A 26,912-nucleotide genomic window follows, 5' to 3' on the forward strand; every position below is an offset into this window, starting at 1 on the left:
AAAGAAGAGCAATTTATTGCACAGCTGCTTCGAAAATGCAAACTTCCCCTATTGATTCGCTGAGACCTAATCATGTAACACTCATTCCTGTTTATTAACTCCACACAACACTCCACTTTAATCAATATTATGCAGATGTTCATACTCCATCTTATAGAACTGTCAGAGGACACAATAATACACTGTGACACCCCCGATCCACCTGCAGACAATTCCTTTGTGGTGGGTCTGAGTACATAGTAATCACCATAACATGCTCCCACTGGTGAATATACACAGTAGATAGACTACATGGACAACCGTATTGTATCACCTCAACATTACTTCTTCAGGAGCTTTTGTTACATACTATTCTAAACCCATAGACATTAATATGAAGTCGCCACATTGCAGATATAACAGCTTCTGCTCTTCTGGGAGGACTTTTACAAGATTTTTGAGGTGTCTGTGGGAATTTTTGCCTCTTCATCCAGAAGAGCATTTGTGAGGTCAGACCCTGGTGTTGGGGAGAGGCCAGGCTCACAATCTCCATTATAGGTGTTGGATGGGGCGGGGGTCCGGGCTCTGTGCGGCTGCACATGTTCTCCCCCCATGTCTGTACGGACCTTGTGCACTGGGCACAGTCATGGGGAACAGAAAAGGGCGCACCCCAAACTGTTCCCATAAAGCTGGAAGCTACAATTGTCCATAATGTCTTGCGCTGAAGCATTAAGATTTCTCTTCAGGCAAGCTAATGGCCCAATGCCGACCCCTGATAACAGCCCATAGCATTATCCTCCTCCACCATCTGTACAGCGAGCACCATGCAGTCAGGGGGTAACATCCTCCTGGAATCACCAAACCCAGACTCCTCCATCAGACGCCAAATAGAGAAGTGTGATCCGTCACTGCACAGAACACGTCTTCTCCAGAGTCCAGTGGTGACGGCTTTACACCTCTCCATCCGATGCTCCGCATTGTGCTTGGTGATGTACAAATGCTTGACCGTGAAAACCCCCTGCAACAAAGCTGGGGTGCAGTGTTTGTGCTGATGTTATAGCAGAGGAAGTCTCGACTCTGCAGTTATGGGGTCAGCAGAGCACTGTTGACTTTTCTGCCCTCTGCTCCTTAGCACTTGGCCCCCCACTCTGTAATGTTACGGGGTCTCCACTTTGTGGCTGAGTTGCTGTGGTTCCTTCCACTTCTCTATAATATCACTCACAGGTGTTGGGGAAGATTCAGGAGGAGAAATGTCATGAATGAACTTAGTACCCCGGTGGCTCCTATTACAATACTACGCTGGTATCAGTGATTTCTGTATCATGAGCCATTCTGTCACATCCTTAGTAAATGTCGACAGCATGGTGAGGGATCGGATGTTATACACTGGGGGGCAATTGGGGCCGGTAGTAATACCCCGGGGTGAAGGGCTAGATGTTATACACTGAGGGGCAATGGAGCCAGTAGCTTTACAACGGGCGAGGGGCTAGATGTTATACAACGGAGAAGAGATATTATACTCTGGGGGGCAATGCAGCCCAATGTTATACATTGGGACATATAGGACTGAATGACAAACCTAATTTCAATGATTAAGACATGAATCCCAATACGTTTGTCCATACAGTGTACATTCTTTCAAGGAGCAAGAAGTAATATCAACCACTTTTGGACATTCAAAAACACGGAGGCAAAATATCAGCACCACAGTCAGTCTATAATCAGTTGCTTTTGGAATAGTCAGCTGAAGCACCTCGCCCTATGGAGACCAGGTACTACTCTCAAGACAAATAATGAGTTCATCAACAATTCAATGAAAGAATAAAGAGGAGAGCACTAACCGGTCTAGAAACATCCTTTAATTCCATCCATTTAAAATGACATAGCAGGGGGGTAAGCGGTACACATCATCAGACCACGGCCGTTTTGCACACCGGGCTTCTACGGGTCCAAGGAGTACAGGGGAAATGAAGATGGAGCTAATTTAAATAGCAGCCACCCAATACATCTCGTCAATCAGAAAAATTAATCAATCAAATCCCATTGATGTAAGACCATACTGCCCAGAGACACCGATGTATGGAAAACCTGCACAGCATAACGATAAAACAATATTAAAAAACATGTCTAACAGGGGTCATCAGAGAAACACCGACATGTCCAATTTGTCATTGAGACGAATCAGACCCTGTGCTCGTGTCTCTATGATCCACCTGGCTTCTCTTCTCGATAGTAATCTATTGAGGTCCCCACCCTGCGGTGGTAACACCACCTTTTCTAAACCTGCGCAAAATAGCCGTCGTCTGATGATTTGTACCGAATACCCCGCCGCCATGGAATTTGAAATGGACAGAATTAAAGGGTGTTTTTAGACCCGTTAGTGCTCTCTTCTTTTTTCTTTCATTGAATTGTTGATGAGCTCACTTTTGGACATTTCTTCCAACGCATGGGTAAAAATATTATGGAAAATACTTTGGAGTAGTAAAATAAAATGTAGAAGGTTTTATTTTCAATGCAAAATCCTAATACAAAACTAGTACAAAGAAAAGTAAGATTTCATAAATCAAGAAAACTGTTTTTCAGTTTATCCAAATACAAATTAATTGGTTGCTATGGATCACTGGTTTTGATAAATATCCACCATTAAGAGACAATTTTCTTCTAGAATAGGCACAAATTACCTTTATATAACAGTTCCAGTCCAAATTGGTGTTGACATTAGTAGGACATAAAAAGTTTACTGGTAAAGACATAAACAGATCCCATTCAGTTTGTATTCATGTTCCATGTCCCGTTTCTTCGTGATGATGGACCATGTAATTTTAGATTTTTAGCCTGGAAAGTCCTCATTGTCCATTTCCTATTTAGCTAATGGACCAAACCCAACTCATTTACACTTCTGAGAAGTTTGCTTTGAAGTTTTTAATTCAGTTCTTTAATATTGCAGAGTTGGTGCAGTGAACTAGTAAAGTTAGGTTTGTCAAGAAGTTTTAAAACTGAGACGAGGAACCAGTCTATGGTAGTCCCAACTACGCGTCTACTCAAGGTCCTAGAGGGTGCAATCTGACTCTTCAGTGAACAGCGAGAGCTGGAGGAGGATGTGGTACTCTTGTGCTTGAACTAGGACAAGTCAGTAATAGAGTCTAGTAAATTAAAGCTTTGTTTAATCTGAGTTTAAGAATCCAGTGGGCGGTCCTTCTCATCGATTGACAGCCTATTTATTTGAGTGTGCCTACAGAGAGACTGCCCACTGAACTCACACTGAATTAAAACAAATAGTATAAAAGATTGTTCTCTTGTTTTGTAAAAATGTAATTGCAAACATTTGATGCATGTACGGTATATGACAGCTTCCAGAAAAATGAATATGACAGGAAAATATGTTTCTGTTGGTGGTTGCTAGTTTTCATAAGACCTTGTTATCAAGGTCACAGCACAATGCTGTGTAAAAAAAACATCACTAAGGTTTCTGGTGCTTGTGCTTGATCCATATTTCTTAAGGTATGGAGAATAGTAGAGTATATGACCATCCTAGAACGAGGAAAAATATATAATTACCAAAGGAAATCACCTATTCTAGGCTTTAAGTTGAACAAATGTGTCTTGTGGTCATAGACTGTACTGAGCAGGAAATGACGACGTGGTCGCAGACTGTACGGAGCAGGGAATGACGACGTGGTCATAGAGTGTACAGGGCAGGGAATGGCGACGTGATCGTAGACTGTACGGAGCAGGGAATGGCGACGTGATCGTAGACTGTACGGAGCAGGGAATGGCAACGTGATCGTAGCCTGTACGGAGCAGAGAATAGCGACATGATCGTAGACTGTACAGAGCAGGGAAAGACGACGTGATCGTAGACTGTATGGAGCAGGGAAAGGCGACGTGATCGTAGACTGTACGGAGCAGGGAATGGCAACGTGATCGTAGACTGTATGGAGCAGGGAAATGCGACGTGATCGTAGACTGTACGGAGCAGGGAATGGCGACGTGATTGTAGACTGTACAGAGCAGGGAATGGCAACGTCATCGTAGACTGTCCAGAGAAGGGAATGGCGACGTGCTCGTAGACTGTACGGAGCAGGGAATAACAATGTGATCGTAGACTGTCCGGAGCAGGGAATGGCGACATGATCGTGGACTGTACAGAACAGGCAATGGCGACGTGATCGTAGATTGTACGGAGCAGGGAAAGTCGATGTGATCGTAGACTGTACGGAGCAGGGAAAGTCGATGTGATCGTAAACTGTACGGAGCAGGAAATGGCGATGTGATCGTAGAGTGTACGGAGCAGGGAATGGCGACATGATCATAGACTGTACAGAGCAGGGAAATACGACGTGATCGTAGACTGTATGGAGCAGGGAAAGGCGATGTGATCGTAGACTGTACGGAGCAGGGAATGGCAACGTGATCGTAGACTGTACAGAGCAGGGAATGGCGACGTGATCGTAGCCTGTACGGAGCAGAGAATAGCGACATGATCGTAGACTGTACAGAGCAGGGAAATACGACATGATCGTAGACTGTATGGAGCAGGGAAAGGCGATGTGATCGTAGACTGTACGGAGCAGGGAATGGCAACGTTATCGTAGACTGTCCAGAGCAGGGAATGGCGACGTGATCGAAGCCTGTACGGAGCAGAGAATAGCGACATGATCGTAGACTGTACAGAGCAGGGAAAGACGACGTGATCGTAAACTGTATGGAGCTGAGAAAGGCGACGTGATCGTAGACTGTACAGAGCAGGGAAAGGCGACGTGATCATATACTGTATGGAGCAGGGAAATGCGACTTGATCGTAGACTGTACGGAGCAGGGATTGGCGACGTGATCGTAGACTGTCCGGAGCAGGGAATGGCGACATGATCGTAGACTGTACGGAGCAGGCAATGGCGACGTGATCGTAGACTGTACGGAGCAGGGAAAGTTGATGTGATCGTAGACTGTACAGAGCAGGGAAAGTCGATGTGATTGTAAACTTTACGGAGCAGGAAATGGCGATGTGATCATAGACTGTACGGAGCAGGAAATAGTGATGTGGTCGTAGACTGTACGGAGCAGGGAATAACGACGTGGTCATAGAATGTACAGAGCAGGGAATGGCGACGTGATCGTAGATTGTACGGAGCAGGGAATGGCGACATGATCATAGACTGTACAGAGCAGGGAAAGACAACGTGATCGTAGACTGTACGGAGCAGGGAAAGGCGACGTGATCGTAGACTGTACAGAGCAGGGAATGGCGACGTGATGGTAGACTGTACGGAGCAGGGAATGACGATGTGATCGTAGACTGTCCGGAGCAGGGAATGGCGACGTGATGGTAGACTGTACGGAGCAGGGAATAGCGATGTGATCTTAGACTGTCCGGAGCAGGGAATGGCGACATGATCGTAGACTGTACGGAGCAGGCAATGGCGATGTGATCGTAGACTGTACGGAGCTGGGAATGGCGATGTGATCGTAGACTGTACGGGGCAGGGCATGGCGACATGTTCGTAGACTGTACGGAGCAGGGAATGACGATGTGATCATAGACTGTACGGAGCAGGAAATGGCGATGTGGTTGTAGATGGTACGGAGCAGGGAATAACGACGTGGTCGTAGAATGTACAGAGCAGGGAATGGCGACGTAATCGTAGATTGTATGGAGCAGGAAATGGTGACATGATCGTAGACTGTACAGAGCAGGGAATGGCGATGTGATCATAGACTGTGAGGAGCAGGGAATGGCGAAGTGATCGTAGAATGTACGGAGCAGGGAAAGGCGACGTGATCGTAGACTGTACGGAGCAGGGAATGGCGACGTGATCGTAGACTGTACGGAGCAGGGAATGACGATGTGATCGTAGACTGTCCGGAGCAGGGAATAACGACATGATCGTAGACTGTACGGAGCAGACAATGGCGACGTGATCGTAGACTGTACAGAGCAGGGAAAGTCGACGTGATCGTAGACTGTTCGGAGCAGGGAATGGCGACGTGATGGTAGACTGTACGGAGCAGGGAATGACGATGTGATCGTAGACTGTCCGGAGCAGGGAATGGCGACGTGATGGTAGACTGTACGGAGCAGGGAATAGCGATGTGATCTTAGACTGTCCGGAGCAGGGAATGGCGACATGATCGTAGACTGTACGGAGCAGGCAATGGCGATGTGATCGTAGACTGTACGGAGCTGGGAATGGCGATGTGATCGTAGACTGTACGGGGCAGGGCATGGCGACATGTTCGTAGACTGTACGGAGCAGGGAATGACGATGTGATCATAGACTGTACGGAGCAGGAAATGGCGATGTGGTTGTAGATGGTACGGAGCAGGGAATAACGACGTGGTCGTAGAATGTACAGAGCAGGGAATGGCGACGTAATCGTAGATTGTATGGAGCAGGAAATGGTGACATGATCGTAGACTGTACAGAGCAGGGAATGGCGATGTGATCATAGACTGTGAGGAGCAGGGAATGGCGAAGTGATCGTAGAATGTACGGAGCAGGGAAAGGCGACGTGATCGTAGACTGTACGGAGCAGGGAATGGCGACGTGATCGTAGACTGTACGGAGCAGGGAATGACGATGTGATCGTAGACTGTCCGGAGCAGGGAATAACGACATGATCGTAGACTGTACGGAGCAGACAATGGCGACGTGATCGTAGACTGTACAGAGCAGGGAAAGTCGACGTGATCGTAGACTGTTCGGAGCAGGAATGGCGATGTAATCGTAGACTGTACGGAGCAGGGAATGGCGACGTGATCGCAGACTGTACGTGGCAGGGAATGGCGATGTGATGATAGACTGTACAGAGCAGGGAATGACGATGTGATCATAGACTGTAAGGAGCAGGGAATGGCGACGTGAAAAATCGAGAAGCAATGGAATGAAACTGAATGGGAGAAGATCCACCTCATGACATCACTATTACTTGCCCTGGAGCATAGCTCTACCTGTGGAGAGCTGAAACAACTCTGCTGCATCACCATCAGCTCCAGGGGATCCGCACCACAGCGGTGGCTCCATATAGCCGCATACCACAGGTGGCGTCACGAACATTAAACTATAAAAACTATAATCCCCTTTTATTGACCGCCCTGGGTCATAGACCGGGTCACTGCCACCGTGACATCCCCTGCACCGACCGGCCCGACACAGAGTACCCCACGGCCCAGGGGGCGCATCATTTTTGGCGTCACGAACAGGATGTGAACCAACCCGTTATAACCGGGTATTTTGCACCTAGAGACTGCGTTGTAAACTGAATGTGGCGCCCGCCCCAGAAGAACGGGCGCCATTATGTGCGTTATCAAGCACAACAAGGAACCTCCCATCGTGGGCCGGGTCCCAGAGTGGCGCCAAAAGCGCAACCCGCCCCATGCGCCTGTGGCCATATATCTGGATCTGTCAATCAGTCTGGGGAAGCCGCCCCTAGGTGTGGCCGACAGCAAACAGCCATGGGACCGCCCCAGAAAAGTGAGAGGAGAGAAGAAACCTTGGAGACAGGGCAGGGTCTCCTGCAGAGCAGCCAGACGGCACCCGACAGGCAAGATGCTCGGAGATCAGCCTCAGACTCCGGGCTGTGGCCTGCAGCCAAGTGCATCAACCCTCACTCTGGAGGGGATATTAATGAAGCTGTCCCTGGAGGACATGGGGTTCCTCTGAGATGAGGTGCAAGAAATGGGCAGGAGAATGGAGAAGGCCCAGCTAGCTGCTGTCGCCATCTGGAGAGCCGAGCTCCTGGAAAAGATGCTGACCCAGCAGCAGTCTGCGCTGCATGTGACCGGCAGCGCCCCAGCCCTGGCGGAGCTGCTCCCAGACCAGGAGGTGTCGGGCCGAGCTGAAGCGATCGAGGGATCAGGTAGGTGTGATATCCCTGTCCCGGACGCTGCTAGCGCTGATCCGCTTCTGGTCCTCCTGCAAGAACCTCCGTCCCCGGGCTCTCACGACGCCGACCTGCTCCTAGGCCCCCAGCAGGAGCCACCTGCCCCCACACCCGAATGGGTGTACGGCCGCGGAGTATGGGATTGGTCCACGGAGGTTGAAGACCAGAGCCTCCCTTTACTGCCCGCTCCCACACCCTCGGTTGCCCAGAGGGAAGAGGGCGACCAATTCCATTCGGATAACCCTGCGGGGTGACCTGATGGGTTTTCCTCAGGAGACCCAAAAGGAGGCCGCACGCCGAGAGGAGCATTGCCGGCGGGAACTGCTTCAGCTGGAGAAGGAGCGGCGCACCCGGCAGGTGCGCTGGGAGAGAATGGAGGCCCGCAACATGGATGAAAAGACCAGGGCCCGCAAAGCCAAGCCTGCCACGCCTGACCCACGGGTAGAAGGGGTCGTCGTCAAGTTTGACCTGGATGGAGGATGGGGCTTCATCCGGGAATCACAACTTGGCACAGACCTCTTTGTGAATCGGCGGGACGTGGAGTCCCATTTACAGCAGGGACATCCAGAGCGGGATCTGTACCCTGGTGACCGAGTCACCTATACCCGGCACAGAGGACAGCGGGGCTGGTATGCCCTCCATGTACACAGAGTAGTGGAGGGGGAGGAGGATATACCCCTGCAGTTCGAGGCTGACGACTCGGCTGGGCCAGCCTACAGAGAACAGGTGTCTCCCAGGAGGGAGCACCACTATTGAGCTATCCGTTTGAAGAAACTGTATATAGTTACCCGGAAGGGTACAGCATTGGTAAAGTGAACTGAAAAAGTTTGTGTGTTTACTTAGTTACCCGGTAAGGGTATGAGAATTGACAGGCTGAGGACTGTGAGCAGCTAAAAACTTTTACTGTAAATAGTTTGCACTTCTTAAGATGCTTCTTATTGGTTTTATATAGATCACAGAACAAAAACCCGTTTGGCGTGGCCGAAGACGTGGTCCAGCAGCAGGATCACAAATGCCCTGCAGCCACGCCCAGGGCCTACGTTGAGGGTTTTCCGACGGGGTCGCTCATGTTGCTCAAATTGCACCTTCTTCAGTGAGATGGACACCCGGTTATGGATCTCACTGTAGCTTTAAGAAAATTGTTTTATGTGAAAAATGTTTGATATATATGAAGAAAGTTTTATGGAAGAAAGTTTTATAATGTCTTGATAAGGAAACACGTAGCATTCAAGAAAATGTTCCTCCCATAAAGGGAAGAAAAAGTTTTGATTATTCTTCTATGTGAATGCATTCTAAAAAAATTTTGTATGTCTAAAATGTTATGCACACGCCCGGACTGACTGGCGTGTGCGTGTTTAGTGATCCCACTGGACCATGAACCGGAGAGTGCCTGGAGGGGCGTAACTAAGTATCTACCCGATCCGACCAAGGTCGCACGACGGCTAACGACGCCAGTGCACCAGGGAGGAACCGAGCAGAGGGACCAGGTGCGACTCCAGGTCAGACCCTCGACACGGCTGTTGACCCACACCGGGGAATACAGGAACAGGCAGGTTAGAGCACAGGCTGGGTAGGGTCCAGTACAGACTAGGAGATGGGTTCAGAGCCGCAGATGCGGTAATCAAGCAGAGTAAAGCGAAACCGCAGGTGCGGTGGACAAGGCTGAGCAGAGCGAAACCACAGGTGCGGTGGACAGGGCTGAGCAGAGCGAAACCGCAGGTGCGGTGGACAGGGCTGAGCAGAGCGAAACCGCAGGTGCGGTGGACAAGGCTGAGCAGAGCGAAACCGCAGATGTGGTGGACAAGGCAGAGCAGAGTGAAACCGCAGATGCGGAGGACAAGGCTGAGCAGAGCGAAACCGCAGGTGCGGTGGACAAGGCTGAGCAGAGCAAAACCGCAGGCGCGGTGGACAAGGCAGAGCAGAGCGAAACCGCAAGTGCGGTGAACAAAGCAGAGCAGAGCGGGCAGAAACCGCCAGAGCGGTAAGTAAGGTAGAGCAGAGATAAACCGCCAAAGCGGTGAGCAAAGACAGAGCAGAGGGGACAGGGCTTTGTTCACATGGAACAGACTGGAAGGGAAAGGCAGAACCAGATACACACAAGGTACTTGCAAAGAAGTATCAAGTGGACTCCAAACTCACAAACAGAAGTACAGCGACAACGAGTAGGAGTTAGGTTCAGGTTCAGACTCTGCAGAAAAAGAGAGGAAACGGACAAAGAGACAAAACAAGTAACAGGTTAGGAGACAGTTCAGACAGGAACTGTACTGCAACGAAATACAGGAACGAGCCTAGGTATAGCCAAGTGCTGGTTCAGACACTGCAGCAAAAGGGAGGAAACGGACATAGAGACAAAACAAGTGACAGGGACAGTCTCTGGGTAGAAGGGCAGGTAGTCACGGCAAGTGACAGGGACAGTCTCTGGGTAGAAGGGCAGGTAGTCACAGCAAGTGACAGGGACAGTCTCTGGGTAGACTAGCAGTCAGGTAGCAGGTGGACGCTCCCAGGTGAGCGGGCAAGAGTCTCTGGAAGGGCAGGTGGTCACGGCAAGTGACGACAGAGCCTCCAGGTAGGCTAGCAGGCAGGTAGCTGGTGAGCGCTCCCAGGTGAGCGGGCAAGAGTCTCTGGACAGGCAGGTGGTCACGGCAAGTAACGGCAGAGCCTCCAGGTAGGCTAGCAGGCAGGTAGAAGGTGAGCGCTCCCAGGTGAGCGGGCAGGCTGGTCCATAGACAGACTGACAGGTGTCGGAAGGCAGACCGTCGGACCGCAGGCTTGCAAGCAGGTAAGCGGATATCAGGCAGGTATCAAGCAGGAATCTGGCAGGTGACTGGCAGGTAACTGGTAACGGGACCTGAGGGCTGAAGCAGAGTGAAGGCTTTGCAACAACATTGCTCGGGCACCTCCATTTTGGAGGAAGTGCCTTATATATGGTGAAGTCCTCCGGCCATTGGCCGGGGACTCCTTAGGACGGCGCACGCGGCCCCTTTAAGAGAGGGGGAGCGCGCGCGCCCTAAGCACAGTGGCCGGGAAGCAGCGCGCGCTGCCAGCAGAGCGGGAGTAGGACGCCGGGCACGGAGCGGAGAGGTGAGGGGAACAGCGTCCCTGCCTAGCAGGAGGCAGGGACGCCAACGCTACAGTACCCCCCCCTTTAGGCCCCCGCTTTTTTAGGCCAGACAGAAATTTATCAAGGATGAGAGGGGCATGGATGTTCTCCCGGGGCTCCCAAGTTCTCTCCTCAGGACCAAACCCCTTCCAATCCACTAGAAAAAAGGTCTTTCCTCTTACTCTTTTGGTGGCCAGAATGTTCTCTACCTCAAACTCGTTTTCAGCGGAAACCGGAGCAGGAGGCGTACCTGTAGACTTGGAAAAAGAGTTCAATACCACGGGTTTGAGGAGAGATACATGGAAGGAATTAGGGATCCGCAAGTTGGCCGGGAGTTTCAATTTATAGGCCACCGGGTTGATCTGTTTGATAACCTCCAGTGGGCCGATGAACCGAGGCCCTAACTTGTAGGAAGGAACCTTGAGCCGGACATACTTGGACGAGAGCCAGACTCTATCTCCAGGACGGAATTGTGGAGGATCCAGGCGTTTTTTTGTCAGTGTGTTTTTTCATCCGCTCGGACGACTGAAGGAGTGCCGATCGGGTACTCTCCCAAATGGAGGAAAATCTGCTAACGAGAGATTCCACAGCCGGATTGTCCACCGAGGTGGAGACGGGAAATGGGATGCGAGGATGCTGACCGAAGACTACAAAAAATGGGGATTTGGAGGAAGATTCGCTCTCGTGATTATTGTAAGAGAATTCGGCCCATGGCAGGAGATCCACCCAGTCTGAATGGTGGACATTAACGAAGTGCCAGAGGTAACTGGTCAGGATCTGATTGATCCGCTCCACTTGACCATTGGACTGTGGGTGGTATGCGGAGGAGAAGTCCAGGGTGACGTCTAGCAGCTTACATGTGGCTCTCCAGAAGCGTGAGGTGAACTGAACCCCACGATCCGACACGATGTGGAGGGGCAGGCCATGGAGACGGAAGATGTGGCGGATAAAGTCTTTAGCCAGCTCGGGTGCAGACGGGAGGCCTGGCAGGGGAATGAAATGAGCCATTTTGGAAAAGCGGTCAGCGACCACCCAAATGACCGTACAACCGGCAGAGACAGGGAGATCTGTTATGAAGTCCATAGCTATATGCTGCCAGGGGGCAGCAGGTACTGGAAGAGGAAGGAGGCGACCGGCTGGCAGGTGTCTCGGAACCTTGTTGCGGGCGCAGGACACACAGGCAGAAACAAAGTCTATTACGTCCTTGTGCAGGGTAGGCCACCAGTAGTGCCAGGTGATAAGCTGGAGTGTCTTTTTCTGACCGGCGTGGCCAGCTAGCTTAGACGAGTGACCCCAGTGAAGGATCTTCTCCCGATCAGGTACCGTTATGAACGTCTTACCGGGAGGGAGACGGTTTAGACTCACGGGGGCCACCTGCATTACTCTGGCGGGATCGATGATGTGTTTAGGTTCCTCCTCAAGATCAGACACCAGGAAGGATCGGGACAAGGCGTCAGCTTTGATGTTTTTGTCAGCCGGGCGAAAATGAAGAACAAAATCAAAGCGAGCAAAAAACAAGGACCACCGGGCTTGGCGCGGGTTAAGTCTCTGGGCACTCTGGAGGTAAGCCAAGTTCTTGTGGTCCATGTAAATTATTACCGGGTGAAGAGCCCCCTCGAGCAAGTAACGCCACTCCTCCAATGCCAGCTTAATGGCCAATAACTCTCGGTCTCCTATAGAATAGTTGCGCTCGGAAGAGGAGAAGAGTTTGGAGAAGAAGCCGCAAGTTACCATTCTCCCGGAAGACGATTTTTGGGTAAGTACCGCTCCGGCTCCAGAGGAGGAGGCGTCAACTTCCAGGAAGAATTGCTTGTTGCCGTCCGGGCGATGCAGCACCGGGGCGGAAGAGAAAGCCTGTTTTAAGGAAAGAAAGGCTTCCTCTGCTTCGGGCGGCCATTCTCTGGGATTAGTGCCCTTATGGGTGAGCGCAGAGATTGGGGCAGTCCGGGAAGAGAAGTGCGGTATGAAGAGGCGGTAGTAGTTGGCGAAGCTCAGGAATCGCTGAATAGCCTTCAACCCCTCTGGTCGAGGCCACTTTTCGATGGCAGACAGTTTCTCAGGATCCATTCGTAGGCCGGTCTGAGAAATTATGTAGCCCAAAAACGGAACCGAGGTCTGCTCAAAGAGGCACTTCTCATATTTAGCGTAGAGGTGGTTCTGCCTGAGCCTGAGCAGAACCTGACGAACATCCCTCCGGTGTGTGGGGAGATCCGGAGAGAAGACCAAGATGTCGTCCAGGTACACCGCTACGCAGGAGTAGAGAAGGTCCCGGAAGATGTCATTGACCAACTCTTGAAAGACGGCGGGAGCGTTACAGAGACCGAAGGGCATTACCAGGTATTCATAGTGGCCGTCCCGGGTGTTGAATGCCGTCTTCCATTCATCCCCTGACGGATACGGACCAGGTTATACGCCCCACGGAGTTCCAGCTTGGTGAAGATTCTAGCCCCCCTCAGACGGTCAAATAATTCTGGAATGAGCGGAAGGGGGTATTTATTCTTCACTGTGATCTGGTTAAGGCCTCTATAGTCTATACAGGGACGGAGTGAGCCGTCCTTCTTTTTGACGAAGAAGAAGTCTGCTCCCGCCGGGGAAGTAGATTTCCGGATGAATCTCCGGGCCAGATTCTCCTCAATATATTCTGACATTGATCAGGTCTTAGCAGCGGACAAAGGGTAAATGCGCCCACGGGGAGGAGTAGCGCCGGGCATCAGGTCGATTGGGCAGTCATATGGTCTATGAGGGGGTAATGTCTCTGCCTCCTTTTTATTAAAGACGTCCGCATACGACCAATAAGGAGCCGGAAGACCAGGTAGATTGGCTGGAGTAGGAGAAGGCCGGACAGGATGGACGGGAACTAAACAAGTCTTATGGCAGTCCTGTCCCCAGCGAAGGACTTCTCCGGTCTGCCAATCAAGCACGGGTGCATGTCTCTGAAGCCAAGGTAGGCCTAATAAGCGGGCGTGAGAGAGTCCAGGCAGAACATGAAAGAAGATGCTCTCAGAGTGCAGCATTCCCACCTGCAGGGTTATGGATTCGGTGATGAGTTGGATGGGATGTGGTAAGAGGCCCCCATCCACGGCAGCGACAGATAAGGGTACAGCTAGAGGTTTGGTGGGAATGCGGTATTTCTCTACCAGAGACTGAGAAATGAGATTTCCGGCAGCTCCAGAGTCAAGTTGGGCTAGTTCAAAATAACGGTTCTCCCCGCAGATGATAGAGACCGACAGCAACAGAGATGGAGAGGGTTTACTCTTGTCTAGGACGACCTCTCTGAGCGATCCTAGACACAGGCGTTTCCCGACCTCTCCGGGCAGGAACGGATTCGGTGCTCCTTACTGCCACAGTAGAAGCAGCTCCCCTCGGCACGGCGTAACTCTTGACGGGTTTTGACCATCTTGGTCTGGTCGACCTGCATAGGCTCAGGTGAGTGCGCCTGGAAAGTAACGGGAGAAGTGACAGGTTTCTGGAAGGTAGGGGCTAGACGTGGAAACCTCCTCTCACGGTGACCTCTTTGGCGCGCTCCTGGAACCGGATGTCAATCCGGGTGGCAAGTGTTATTAAGTCGTCGAGAGTGGTAGGAATGTCCCGACCGGCGAGTTCATCTTTAATACGGCCGGACAGACCCTCCCAAAAGACAGACACCAGGGCGTCGTTATCCCAGGCCAGCTCCGAAGCAAGGGTACGGAACCGTATGGCATATTGGCCCACGGTGAGATTTCCTTGATGGAGGCGTAGCAGAGATGATGCGGATGAGGTCTTCCGTCCGGGTTCGTCGAAGACTTTCCGGAAAGCCGTGAGAAAGGCTGGCAGGTCGGACACTAGGGGGTCTCCTCTCTCCCATAGAGGATTTAGCCAAGCCAGTGCCTCCCCCGTGAGATGGGACATAATGAAGGCTATTTTGGACCGGTCGGAGATAAACTGGTGGGACAGGAGTTCAAAGTGCAGGGTGCACTGGTTTATAAAGCCCCGGGCTTGAGCGGGATTGCCTCCGAAGCGAGGAGGTGCAGAAAGCCGGGGTCCGGGGCAGGATACCATGGTATTGGTGGGCAGCGGCGCTGCCGGGTTGCGAGTCATGACACTAGCGGTGGTTACTGGTGGAGCAGTCAGGGTGTCCAGGCGAGAGTTGACATTCCGCAGGTGACTCAGGATGGACTCCTGTTGGGACCTCTGCCGGGACAGTTCATGACATAGGTCCGAGAGCGAGGAAGCTTGGGTGCCACCGGGTTCAATGGCCCGAGCAAACTGTAACGGGTCTGGGAGGCGGAACCTCTGAGCAACTTTACAAGGGGGCGGTCCTTGTAAGGAAGCGTGTGGCTCCCAGGGAAGACGGGCAGGTAGTCACGGCAAGTGACAGGGACAGTCTCTGGGTAGAAGGGCAGGTAGTCACGGCAAGTGACAGGGTCAGTCTCTGGGTAGAAGGGCAGGTAGTCACGGCAAGTGACAGGGACAGTCTCTGGGTAGAAGGGCAGGTAGTCACAGCAAGTGACAGGGACAGTCTCTGGGTAGACTAGCAGACAGGTAGCAGGTGGACGCTCCCAGGTGAGCGGGCAAGAGTCTCTGGACGGGCAGGTGGTCACGGCAAGTGACGACAGAGCCTCCAGGTAGGCCAGCAGGCAGGTAGCAGGTGAGCGCTCCCAGGTGAGCGGGCAAGAGTCTCTGGACGGGCAGGTGGTCACGGCAAGTGACGGCAGAGCCTCCAGGTAGGCTAGCAGGCAGGTAGCAGGTGAGCGCTCCCAGGTGAGCGGGCAAGAGTCTCTGGACAGGCAGGTGGTCACGGCAAGTGACGGCAGAGCCTCCAGGTAGGCTAGCAGGCGAGCGCTCCCAGGTGAGCGGGCAGGCTGGTCCATAGACAGACTGACAGGTGTCGGAAGGCAGACCGTCGGACCGCAGGCTTGCAAGCAGGTAAGCGGATATCAGGCAGGTATCAAGCAGGAATCTGGCAGGTGACTGGCTGGTAACTGGTAACGGGACCTGAGGGCTGAAGCAGAGTGAAGGCTTTGCAACAACATTGCTCGGGCACCTCCATTTTGGAGGAGGTGCCTTATATATGGTGAGGTCCTCCGGCCATTGGCCGGGGACTCCTTAGTACGGCGCGCGCGGCCCCTTTAAGAGAGGGGGAGCGCTCGTGCCCTAAGCACAGTGGCCGGGAAGCAGCGCGCGCTGCCAGCAGAGCGGGAGGAGGACGCCGGGCACGGAGCGGAGAGGTGAGGGGAACAGCGTCCCTGCCTAGCAGGAGGCAGGGACGCCGACGCTACAATGTTACAATGCCTAGGCACCAGCTAGTATGTGAAGCTGGTTTAAATATCCAATGACTGACAGCAATAGGCTGAGGACGCATTAGGGGTGTGCCCACAGCAGCTACAAGAAACAGGAAGTGAACGGGCGCCGCCCTAAGCAGCCAGAACAGAGGCAAGCAGACAACATGGAAAGAAGCCAGGCTAGCAGACTGGACTGATGATCAAGTTTGCGATCTTGCATAGTGGGAGATGGTGCCATATGCAAGAACACCGCCAGGCATGTTACAGTACCCCCCCCTTTACGTCCCCTCTTCTTTAAGCCTCCAAGAGTGTTCCGCAGAGAATTTGGAGGCCAATCCTTCTCTTCAAGAGGACTACCTCTTCTGTGCACTAGAGGAAACGAAACTGATCTCATCAACTTGGTAACTAGGATGCTTCCTCCCATCAATCCATCCTCAGCAACAGATGAAGTGGGTGAAGTACCAGGAAGAGCACACAGGAAAGTCTCTGTCCATTTATTATCAGATAACACCCCGGTGGATTCTGGAGACAACAGGAGGTCCTCCGCCTAGTTAGAGGGGTGCGGAGACTCGGGGGTCATTACTGCTTCGAAGTACATTTTGCCAAGCTTGCTAAATGAAGTGGGCACAGGACCAGGTACAGGGTGTAAAAAAGTCTCTGTCCATTTGCTGACAGGTAGCACCCCGGTGGACTCGGGAGACAACTGGAGGTCCTCCGCCTGGTTGGAGGGGTGCAGAGACTCGGGGGTAACCACTGCTTCGGGGAACACTTGGTCCAGCTCACAGGAAGAAGTGGGTGAGGTATCAGGTACAGGGTGTAGGAAAGTCTCACTGCAATTGTTACCAGGTAGCACCCCGGGGAATACAGGAGACAACTGGAGGTCTTCCGCCTGGCCGGAGGGGTGCAGGGACTCGGGGGTAACCACTGCTTTGGAGTACACTTGGTAAAGCTCACTGGATGAAGTGGGCGAGGTATCCGATACAGGGTGTAGGAAAGTCTCTCTCCATTCATTAACAGGTAGCACCCCGGAGGATTCAGGAGGCAACTGGAGGTCCTCCGCCTGGTTGGAGGGGTGCAGAGACTCGGGGGTAACCACTGTTTCGGAGTACACTTGGTCAAGCTCACTGGATGAAGTGGGCGAGGTATCCGGTACAGGGTGTAGGAAAGTCTCTCTCCATTCGTTAACAGGTAGCACTCCGGAGGATTCAGGAGGCAACTGGAGGTCCTCCGCCAGGTTAGAGGGGTGCAGAGACTTGGGAGTATCCTCTGCCTTGATGGACGTATCGCCAGATTCATTAAAGATGGAGAGTCCCTGCCTTGGGACCATCTTCAGTCTGGTTTCTGGGTGGGCAGCAGTCTCTTCAGGCATGAGAACTGGTGAGCTACCCACACAAATCACCCATCGGGGCTGCTCCGGGACACTGGGAAGGGCAGCTTCAGCAGAGTCCCCAGGATTAGGGTCGTCGAAGACCATTAGAAAGGCCACCAGGAAGGCCTGCAGGTCAGAGACGATAGGATCCCTTGCTTCCCATAGGGGGGTGATCCATTTCAAGGCATCAACCGCTAGGTAGGACATCATAAATCCCACTTTAACCCGATCGGTAGGAAAATAGTGAGCATAGAACTGGAACTGCAGCATGCATTGCTCCACAAACGCACGACTTTGTTTAGGATCCCCATAGTACCGTGGCGGATCCGCTGGAACGGGTGCAGAAAGCTCCATTTGGACTGGTGCGTACATCGTCTGGGCCAAAGCTAGAAAAAAAAAATATATATATTAATTTTAATGCACGTATTCGCTGGACACAATTCAAAATGTCTCTGAGAGCGAAGGGCCGTGGGGCTCAACGGGAACCATGGCCTGAGCAAACTGTTATGCACATGCCCGGACTGACTGGCGTGTGTGTGTTTAGTGATCCCACTGGACCATGAACCGGAGATTGCCTGGAGGGGCGTAACTAAGTATCTACCCGATCCGACCAAGGTCGCATGACGGCTAACGATGCCAGTGCTCCAGGGAGGAACTGAGCAGAGGGACCAGGTGCGACTCCAGGTCAGACCCCGGACACGGCTGTTGACCCACACCGGGGAATACAGGAACAGGCAGGTTAGAGCACAGGCTGGGTAGGGTCCAGTACAGACTAGGAGACGGGTTCAGAGCCGCAGATGCGGTAATCAAGCAGAGTAAAGCAAAACCGCAGGTGCGGTGGACAAGGCTGAGCAGACCGAAACCGCAGGTGCGGTGGACAAGGCTGAGCAGAGCGAAACTGCAGGTGCGGTGGGCAGGGCTGAGCAGAGCGAAACCGCAGGTGCGGTGGACAAGGCTGAGCAGAGCGAAACCACAGGTGCGGTGGACAAGGCTGAGCAGAGCAAAACCGCAGGTGCGGTGGACAAGGCTGAGCAGAGCGAAACCGCAAGTGAGGTGGAAAAGGCTGAGCAGAGCGAAACCGCTGGTGCGGTGGACAAGGCTGAGCAGAGCGAAACCGCAGGTGCGGTGGACAGGGCTGAGCAGAGCGAAACTGCAGGTGCGGTGGGCAGGGCTGAGCAGAGCGAAACCGCAGGTGCGGTGGACAAGGCTGAGCAGAGCGAAACCACAGGTGCGGTGGACAAGGCTGAGCAGAGCAAAACCGCAGGTGCGGTGGACAAGGCTGAGCAGAGCGAAACCGCAGGTGCGGTGGACAGGGCTGAGCAGAGCGAAACCGCAGGTGCAGTGGACAAGGCAGAGCAGAGCGAAACCGCAGATGCGGTGGACAAGGCAGAGCAGAGCGAAACCGCAGATGCGGAGGACAAGGCTGAGCAGAGCGAAACCGCAGGTGCGGTGGACAAGGCTGAGCAGAGCGAAACCGCAGGTGCGGTGGAAAAGGCTGAGCAGAGCGAAACCGCAGGTGCGGTGGACAAGGTTGAACAGAGCGAAACCGCAGGTGCGGTGGACAAGGCTGAGCAGAGCGAAACCGCAGGTGCGGTAGACAAGGCTGAGCAGAGCAAAACCGCAGTCGCGGTGGACAAGGCTGAGCAGAGCGAAACCGCAAGTGCGGTGAACAAAGCAGAGCAGAGCGGGCAGAGAGCGCCAGAGCGGTAAGTAAGGCAGAGCAGAGATAAACCGCCAAAGCGGTGAGCAAAGACAGAGCAGAGGGGACAGGGCTCTGTTCACACAGAACAGACTGGAAGGGAAAGGCAGAACCAGATACACACAAGGTACTTGCAAAGAAGTAGCGAGTGGACTCCAAACTCACAAACAGAAGTACAGCGACAACGAGTAGGAGTTAGGTGCAGGTTCAGACTCTGCAGAAAAAGAGAGGAAACGGACAAAGAGACAAAACAGGTAACAGGTTAGGAGACAGTTCAGACAGGAACTGTACTGCAACGAAATACAGGAACGAGCCTAGGTATAGCCAAGTGCTGTTTCAGACACTGCAGCATAAAAGGAGGAAACGGACATAGGGACAAAACAGGTAACAGGTTAGGAGACAGTTCAGACAGGAACTGTACTGCAACGAAATACAGGAACGAGCCTAGGTATAGCCAAGAGCTGGTTCAGACACTGCAGCAAAAGGGAGGAAACGGACATAGAGACAAAACAAGTAACTGGTTAGGAGACAGCTCAGACAGGAACTGTTACAGCAGCGAAATACAGGAACGAGCCTAGGTATAGCCAAGAGCTGGTTCAGACACTGCAGCAAAAGGGAGGAAACGGACATAGAGACAAAACAAGTAACAGGTTAGGAGACAGTTCAGACAGGAACTGTTGCTGCTGCGAAATACAGGAACGAGCCTGGGTATACGGCCCCCAGAGGCAGAAATGAACAGGCTAGGAGTGTGTTCAGACAGGCCTGGGAATACAGCCTCCTGGATGGCGAACAGGCAGGGAAAAACAGAACAGGACCTGGCACATTCAGAGTCAAGGAGCACACTGAATGTTAAAGTCGCTCAGGCACCAGCTAGTATGTGAAGCTGGTTTAAATATCCAATGACTGACAGCAATAGGCTGAGGACGTATTAGGGGTGTGCCCACAGCAGCTACAAGAAACAGGAAGTGACCGGGCGCTGCCCTAAGCAGCCAGAACAGAGGCAAGCAGACAGCATGGAAAGAAGCCAGGCTAGCAGACTGGACTGATGATCAAGTTTGGATCTTGCATAGTGGGAGATGGTGCCCTATGCAAGAACGCCGACAGGTATGTTACATAAAATACCTTGTTTTTACTCTGTTCCAGCCCGCGGACAAGCTGTGTTTTACCAGGGGGGTATGTGGCACCCCTGCGGGTTCAGTCGCCACCGAGGTACCGCATCTCATCCAGCGGTGTGGTATCCCACTCTCAGGTAAGGATGGAGTAGTACCCAGGACCCACACTCTTGCATCCATTACACTCCACTTCAGAGGAAAGGGCGAGATTGCTCCTAAGGGAGAGCACAGTCCCTGGTCCCTGGCTGGAGGGTGGAACCATGTAGTGGGTGTGGGTGGAGGAAGTAGTTTAGGGTAGCACTTCAGTAGGTGTATAAAAAGGGGAGCCATCTTGAGATAGGGTGTCCAGTCAGAGAAGACAGTCTGAGGAGAAGGAGGGGGAGCAGGACCTCTGTAGGAGCTCTGCTCAGGAGGAGCGGGCCTGAGTTGAAAGGCCCAGGAGGAAAGGCTGGAAGAGGACGGGAGCAGAGGGATGGCTCCAAGAGGAACAGAGGGGATCCCAGGGACACGGGAAGTGCGGATGCCACCCGTGCGCCCGAATCTACCAGGACGTGGAGGGATCAGGCCGCAGAGGGGACCGGCCCCTAACTAGTGGAGAACTACAAGGCTCAGCTAGAAACCGGAGGCTGCTGTAATTTTGCAAGGTGCAGTTGCCAACCACCACAATTACATTGCCGAAAAGGTGGCCACAGAGGGTCCAGGGGACTGCAGGTTGCCCGACAAGATCCGAGGCTACTGGCTTGGGACATTGATTGTGAGGCGCAGGGCAGGAGGGTGAGAGCCAGCGCAGGATGACGACCGAGGAAGGAACATAGAACGGGGTCCCGTTTAAGTACTCCTGAAACACTTGAGAGCTCCAGAACCCCTTTCTTGGTGAACACAGTATGACGTGGGTGGTTATAAGCTGGCTGTTGTAACCAGGAGCAGCGTGATAACTGTGAGTAAAATCTGAAGACTGCACCCCACTGTGTCCTTGAATAATTGCTGCGCCATCACCAGCCCCGCACTACACAGCAACAGCAACATCTACCTCATAACATCACTATTACTTGCCCTGGAGCATAGCTCTACCTGTGGAGAGCTGAACCAACTCTGCTGCGTCACCATTAGCTCCAGAGGATCTGCACTGCAGCGGCGGCTCCATATAGCCGCATACCACAGGTGACGTCACGAACATTAAGCTATAAAAAGTATAATCCCCTTTTATTGACCGCCCTGGGTCACGGACCGGGTCACTGCCACCGTGACATCCCCTGCACCGACCGGCCCGGCACCGAGTACCCCACGGCCCAGGGGGCGCGTCAGTGGCCGTATCTCATATGGGGCAAGCCAGGTCACAGGTTCCCTTTAATAATAGAAATGTATCTGGAAAAATAGGATGCCGCTCGGATGTTCTGTATGGGATCCAGCTTTTTTTAGGCAACCATACACTTGAATGGGTTACATTCATCTGAGACTTAGAAGAGAATAGTGCATGCTGTTATTTTTTTCTCACCTACAGTTGGACGGAGACAAAAATCGTTCATCTGAACAACCCTATTAAATAACTTGGGTCAGTGTCCTGTCCCTGTGCTATCAAAAATCAGACCATACACATCTAAGTTATACGCTCGTCTGCAAAACTATAAGGATGAGCGAATCTGCCGCCATTTGAATTCAGCAGATTACCTTGACTTAGGTCCGGAAATTTGAAATCTAAGGAATTTCTTTTCTGAGAATCGAATACACATTATTATGCTCTAATGTCTCCCCAGTCCCGAGAGTATAATAAACATAGGTAAACATAGGTAAAACAAAGTTTTAAAAATGATACTCATCCGGCCCTTACCTGTCATTCTGCGCTTCCATTCAATTGGCTTCTTTTCCCTGGTCACCAGTGCAGACTCTTCAAAAGCATCTTCAGAGCCCCCAATAGACCACATGTGGCATTTAGTGATGAGCGAGTATGTTTTGTTAACCCTTTCGCCGAATATACACCGAGTAGTTACAGCGTGCTCGGTGTTATATTTGAATCACTCCCTTGTGCATGATTTGTGACTGTTTGACAGCTTTAATACATGTGTGTCTTTTACTTACACATTCCTCACATGTATTAAAGCTGTCAAACAGTCACAAATCATGCACAAGGGAGTGATTCAAATATAACACCGAGCAGCTGTAAATACTCGGTGCTCGCCCGAGTATACTCGGCGAAAGGGTTAACAAAACATACTCGCTCATCACTAGTGGCATTGTCCCATGTCAGTATGACATCTATGGGCCCATTCTGAGCCAGATCTGGCGATGATGTCTTTGAAGAGACCACACTGATATCTGAACAGAAAAAGACAACCGTATCCGGATGTACAGGGAGACAGGTGAGGGACTTGTGTGAGACCTATTTTTTTAACCCCTTCCTGGCCCTCTATAATTCAACCAGCTGTAATTTTTCTGGATTGGCTATGTTTACACGGGAAGCAAATCACCTGTTTACACAGGTAGATACGTTGCCATCAGCAATAATCTTATGTCCCCATAGAGGTTAATTAGTCTGCTGATGGGTTGCATACTTAAATCGGGAAGAAGCATTATCTTCCCGTCTGTATGGTCCTTTCAACATGGTGGAGGCACATTCTGCTATTGGAAAACATGTCAGCAATTAAGCATAATGCTATTGTGTATTATATCCCTTTTATTTTCTATTTCATTTTATTACTTTGTAATAAGTAGAAAGGAACGAATCAAATTCATTACAAATTTCCCAAAAATTAGGATTCACCAAAATTCAAATTTTGGGGGATCCAATTTGCACGAAAGGCAGCCATCTGACACCTTGCAAGATTCTACTTGGTGCCAGAAAGGGGTCAAAATAATAGAATTGTCCGGCTGCCAAAGCTCTTTGTTCCCTGGTCCCAGTCTCTCCTTGGTCTTTCGGTTTGGATCTTCAAATTTCATGATATTTGCAGGCCCTACGTGACCACATGAGGCCTAGTTAATGTCAGAAGATCCATTTGAAGACAGGAGGGTGAAGACCGAAGAGAGAAGAGTGAAGACTGATGAGAAGACCATCCTGAAAAACTATCCAAAACAAACGGAAGACCTGGCGGCTAACTGGGGCGGCAAGACAAGTGAGAGTTGGCCATAGGACAGGTGAGTATAAACTTTTACAATTTGTTAACCACTTCCCAAACAGCATTTTGGGGTCTGGAGAGACCTCAGAGCATAATTTATTTTTGGGTCAGATATGATTTGAATCGAATGTGCCATTCAAGCGAATCTGCCCAAAAACGATTTTCACAAATTTCTAGTCCTAACCCATATTGACTATGGCCATTGTTTGAAAATGGAAGAAAATGGTGGCACTATGTCATCATAAAAAATATTTTTAATTGATGCAATTTTAAAATACCAAACATACAGGTATCTCACCCTGATCATCAAATGAAATGTACTGTGGTGGTTAATCATCATGACCTGTCAAAAAATAGAAACTCTACAAGCAGTCGTTCATTTCTCCTAAAGGCACAAGCTTGTTATTCAAGGTGGAAGATTTTGTAATTCTTTGTCATTTAACTTCATAGCTAAAAAGAAGTTTTAGACCAGAAAAAAAAAAAATCACGTCAAAGAAACCGGCTTTCAATGTCATAGTATAATAAATCAATGTCAGGTCCAGAATAAATGTTGACCTTACTGAAATCAAATTCCATATGCAGCCTTGTGATATCTTTTATGCAACACATACTCCTCTGTACATAAAGAAAAAATTCCATTTGCTTCTTTTAGGAAGAATTTTACAATGTCCTGCAGTTATATTTAATAATGATGCAAAGTTCACAGTATTTCACCACTGCAGACTGGTAAGGACTATTAAAAGCTTGGTTTCCTTTCCTGCGCGTCGTATAAAGGGATTTGTATTAATGCTTCATTCATTGATTCTGAATGTTTTGGCCTTGTTTGACCTAACTATTTGCTATGCTATTCTCCATGAGTGCAAGAGATAGTACATATTAAAGGCTCGTGCGCACAGCAGTAAAAATCAGACAAGTGCTATCCGTATTTTTGATGGATGGCATTCGTCTCCATGTTTTTCTATGGACATATGCAATTTTTGTCCTCAGAGTCGATCTGGGGTAAAAAAAAAATCACACCATGCACAGGTTGTATCTGAAATTCCGATTGCACTTGGCCATTCATGTCTATGGGTCCGTGAAAAAAAATCAGACTGCACTTGGATGACTTCTGAGTAAGGTCCAATTTTAATGGACAGACTAAATGAAGAAGATGGAGAATTTTTTTTGTGTTTATTCCCCTCATCTGAGAAAATTGGATCACACTCTGATCAGTATCTGATCAGAGTGTGATTAGCATAATCGGACCGATTTTTTTCGGATGAGAGAAAAACTGTTGTGTGACACAGAGTTATTTGAATGCTGAAATAAATATGTATATTTAGGTCAGATTAATTAAAACTGTCTTTGTGGTCCATAGCAACCAATCACAAAAAACAAAAATCTGTCTTTGTGGCCCATAGCAACCAATTATAAAACCAAACAACTGTCCTTATGGCCCACAGTAACTAATGAAAACTGTCTTTATGGCCCATAGCAACCAATCACAAAACCAAAAACCTGTCTTTATGGCCCATAGCAACCAATCACAAAGCCAAAACTGTCTTTATGGCCCATAGCAACTAATCACGAAGATAAAACTGTTTTTATGGCCCATAGCAACCAATCGCAAAACTAAAAGCTGTCTTTATATAACACAGTAACCAATCACAAGACTAAAAGCTGTCTTTATCGCTCATAGCAACCAATGATAAAATCCAAAAAATGTTTTTATGGTCCATAGCAACCAATCACAAACCATAAATAATCTTTATGGCAACCAATCATAACGCAGCTTTCATTTTACCAGAGCAGTTTAACAACTGAAAGCTGAGCTCTGATTGGTTGCTATGGCCAACAAGAGACAGTTCGGCCCTATCATGTAATACATGGCTGAATTCAGGATTTTGTCTTTGGTTTTCTATCAGATACTGTCCGTTAAAATCGATGAGAACATTCTAGACTTTAATGCCCCAGAAAGGTGATTTGACAGCATTCCCTAAAGCTTTGTGTTGGTAGCAGCTTATATCACCGATTAATAAAACATTACTAATTACAGCGATTCATATTTCATTTCATAAGGGATAAATGCATTCATTTGACAAATTTGTAGCTTTTGCTTAACTGGCGCACTTGTAAAAATAGATTAAAGGCACAAGAAGATCTTATCATTGACTCTGATGTCTTATGTCATTCTGCATTTCTGTTACGTGGCGCCGCCATTCTCACACCCTGTCCTTCAGTATCACCTGCTAGAAATATGTGCTTGCTTACTAATAGTCTATGTATGTGATCATAAACCTAGTGACTATAAAGCTGGGCCCCAATTCATTAAGGCCATGTTCACACGATGCATTTGGGATGCGGTTTTTGCCACACTGCAATTTTACCACGTTTTTGGAAAATTGCAGCAATAAAACTCTCCAGGAACGCATGAAGTGAACACGGCCGAAGACAGGCATTTTGCACGTAATTCTTACTTAAAGGTGTGCTGTAATAAGATGCGTCAAATTGATTAAGAATTTATAAATTATGGCACATCTTACAGCTGGTGTGCACCTCCACCAGAAAGGTTCCTCCAGCCTGGAGCCAGTGTACATTTCTTCACCACGTTCTGTCCCTCCACCAATTGGAACAGGAGGGGTGCAAAAACGCCAAAAATGTAAAAATTTTTGAGCTATACACAAGCTTTGCAGCATTTCAAGGAGTTTTACATCAGGAAACTGGCCAAAACTCTTTGAGGAAGCAGAGCCTTAAAGGTTACACAGGATTTAAAAAAAACATGGCGGCTTTCTTCCAAAAACATTTCCACATCTTTGTATGGGTTGTGTCTGGTAGACACCTCTGTTCCACTAAGGTGAATGGGGTTTACGGTGCTTTCACATTGCGTTCTTTGCCCACGTTCAGTGGTTGTGTTGGGGCTTGCGCCCAAATCCCGCCCGCAAAACGGGATTCGGGAGTATGCGCCAGTGGGGCCATAGACTATAATGATGCCGGCAGAGTCAACATGTGCTTTGTTGTGCATCATTTTTGGGAGTATACACCTACTGAAGATGGGCATCTATGCTTACTGCAGTCTGCCACGTATGAGTGTGAGCCTCCAGTAGGATTATATGCCCAAAAATGATGTACAACAGAGCCCACGTTGACCATTTTGGTCTATGGTCCAGTTGGCACATACACTCGAATCCTGTTTTGCGTGGGGTTCAGATTCAAGTCCTGACGGGACCACTGAATGTGTGCAGGAATGCAATGTGAAAGCACCCAAAGCTAATTGTGAATGCAGTGCTTGTTGTTAGCCTGCCCAAATGGTGAATGCAGTGATCGCAGTCAGCCTGCACAAAAAGTAATGGCCGAGAACGCAGTCAGGCAGCAAAAACAGTGAAGGCCATGAACGCAGTCAGCCAGCATAAAAAATGAATGTA

General features: G+C 50.3%; 1 pseudogene; it reads left to right on the top strand.

The window, feature by feature from the left end:
• Positions 1-7,655: 7,655 nt before the first annotated feature.
• LOC141171805 (uncharacterized) overlaps positions 7,656-26,912 on the top strand; it is a 179,116-nt pseudogene continuing 159,859 nt past the window's right edge.

Source organism: Phyllobates terribilis, unplaced genomic scaffold, assembly GCF_046119375.1.
Source record: "Phyllobates terribilis strain yellow unplaced genomic scaffold, ASM4611937v1 Scaffold_12__6_contigs__length_324123572, whole genome shotgun sequence".
NCBI classification, from domain to species: domain Eukaryota; kingdom Metazoa; phylum Chordata; class Amphibia; order Anura; family Dendrobatidae; genus Phyllobates; species Phyllobates terribilis.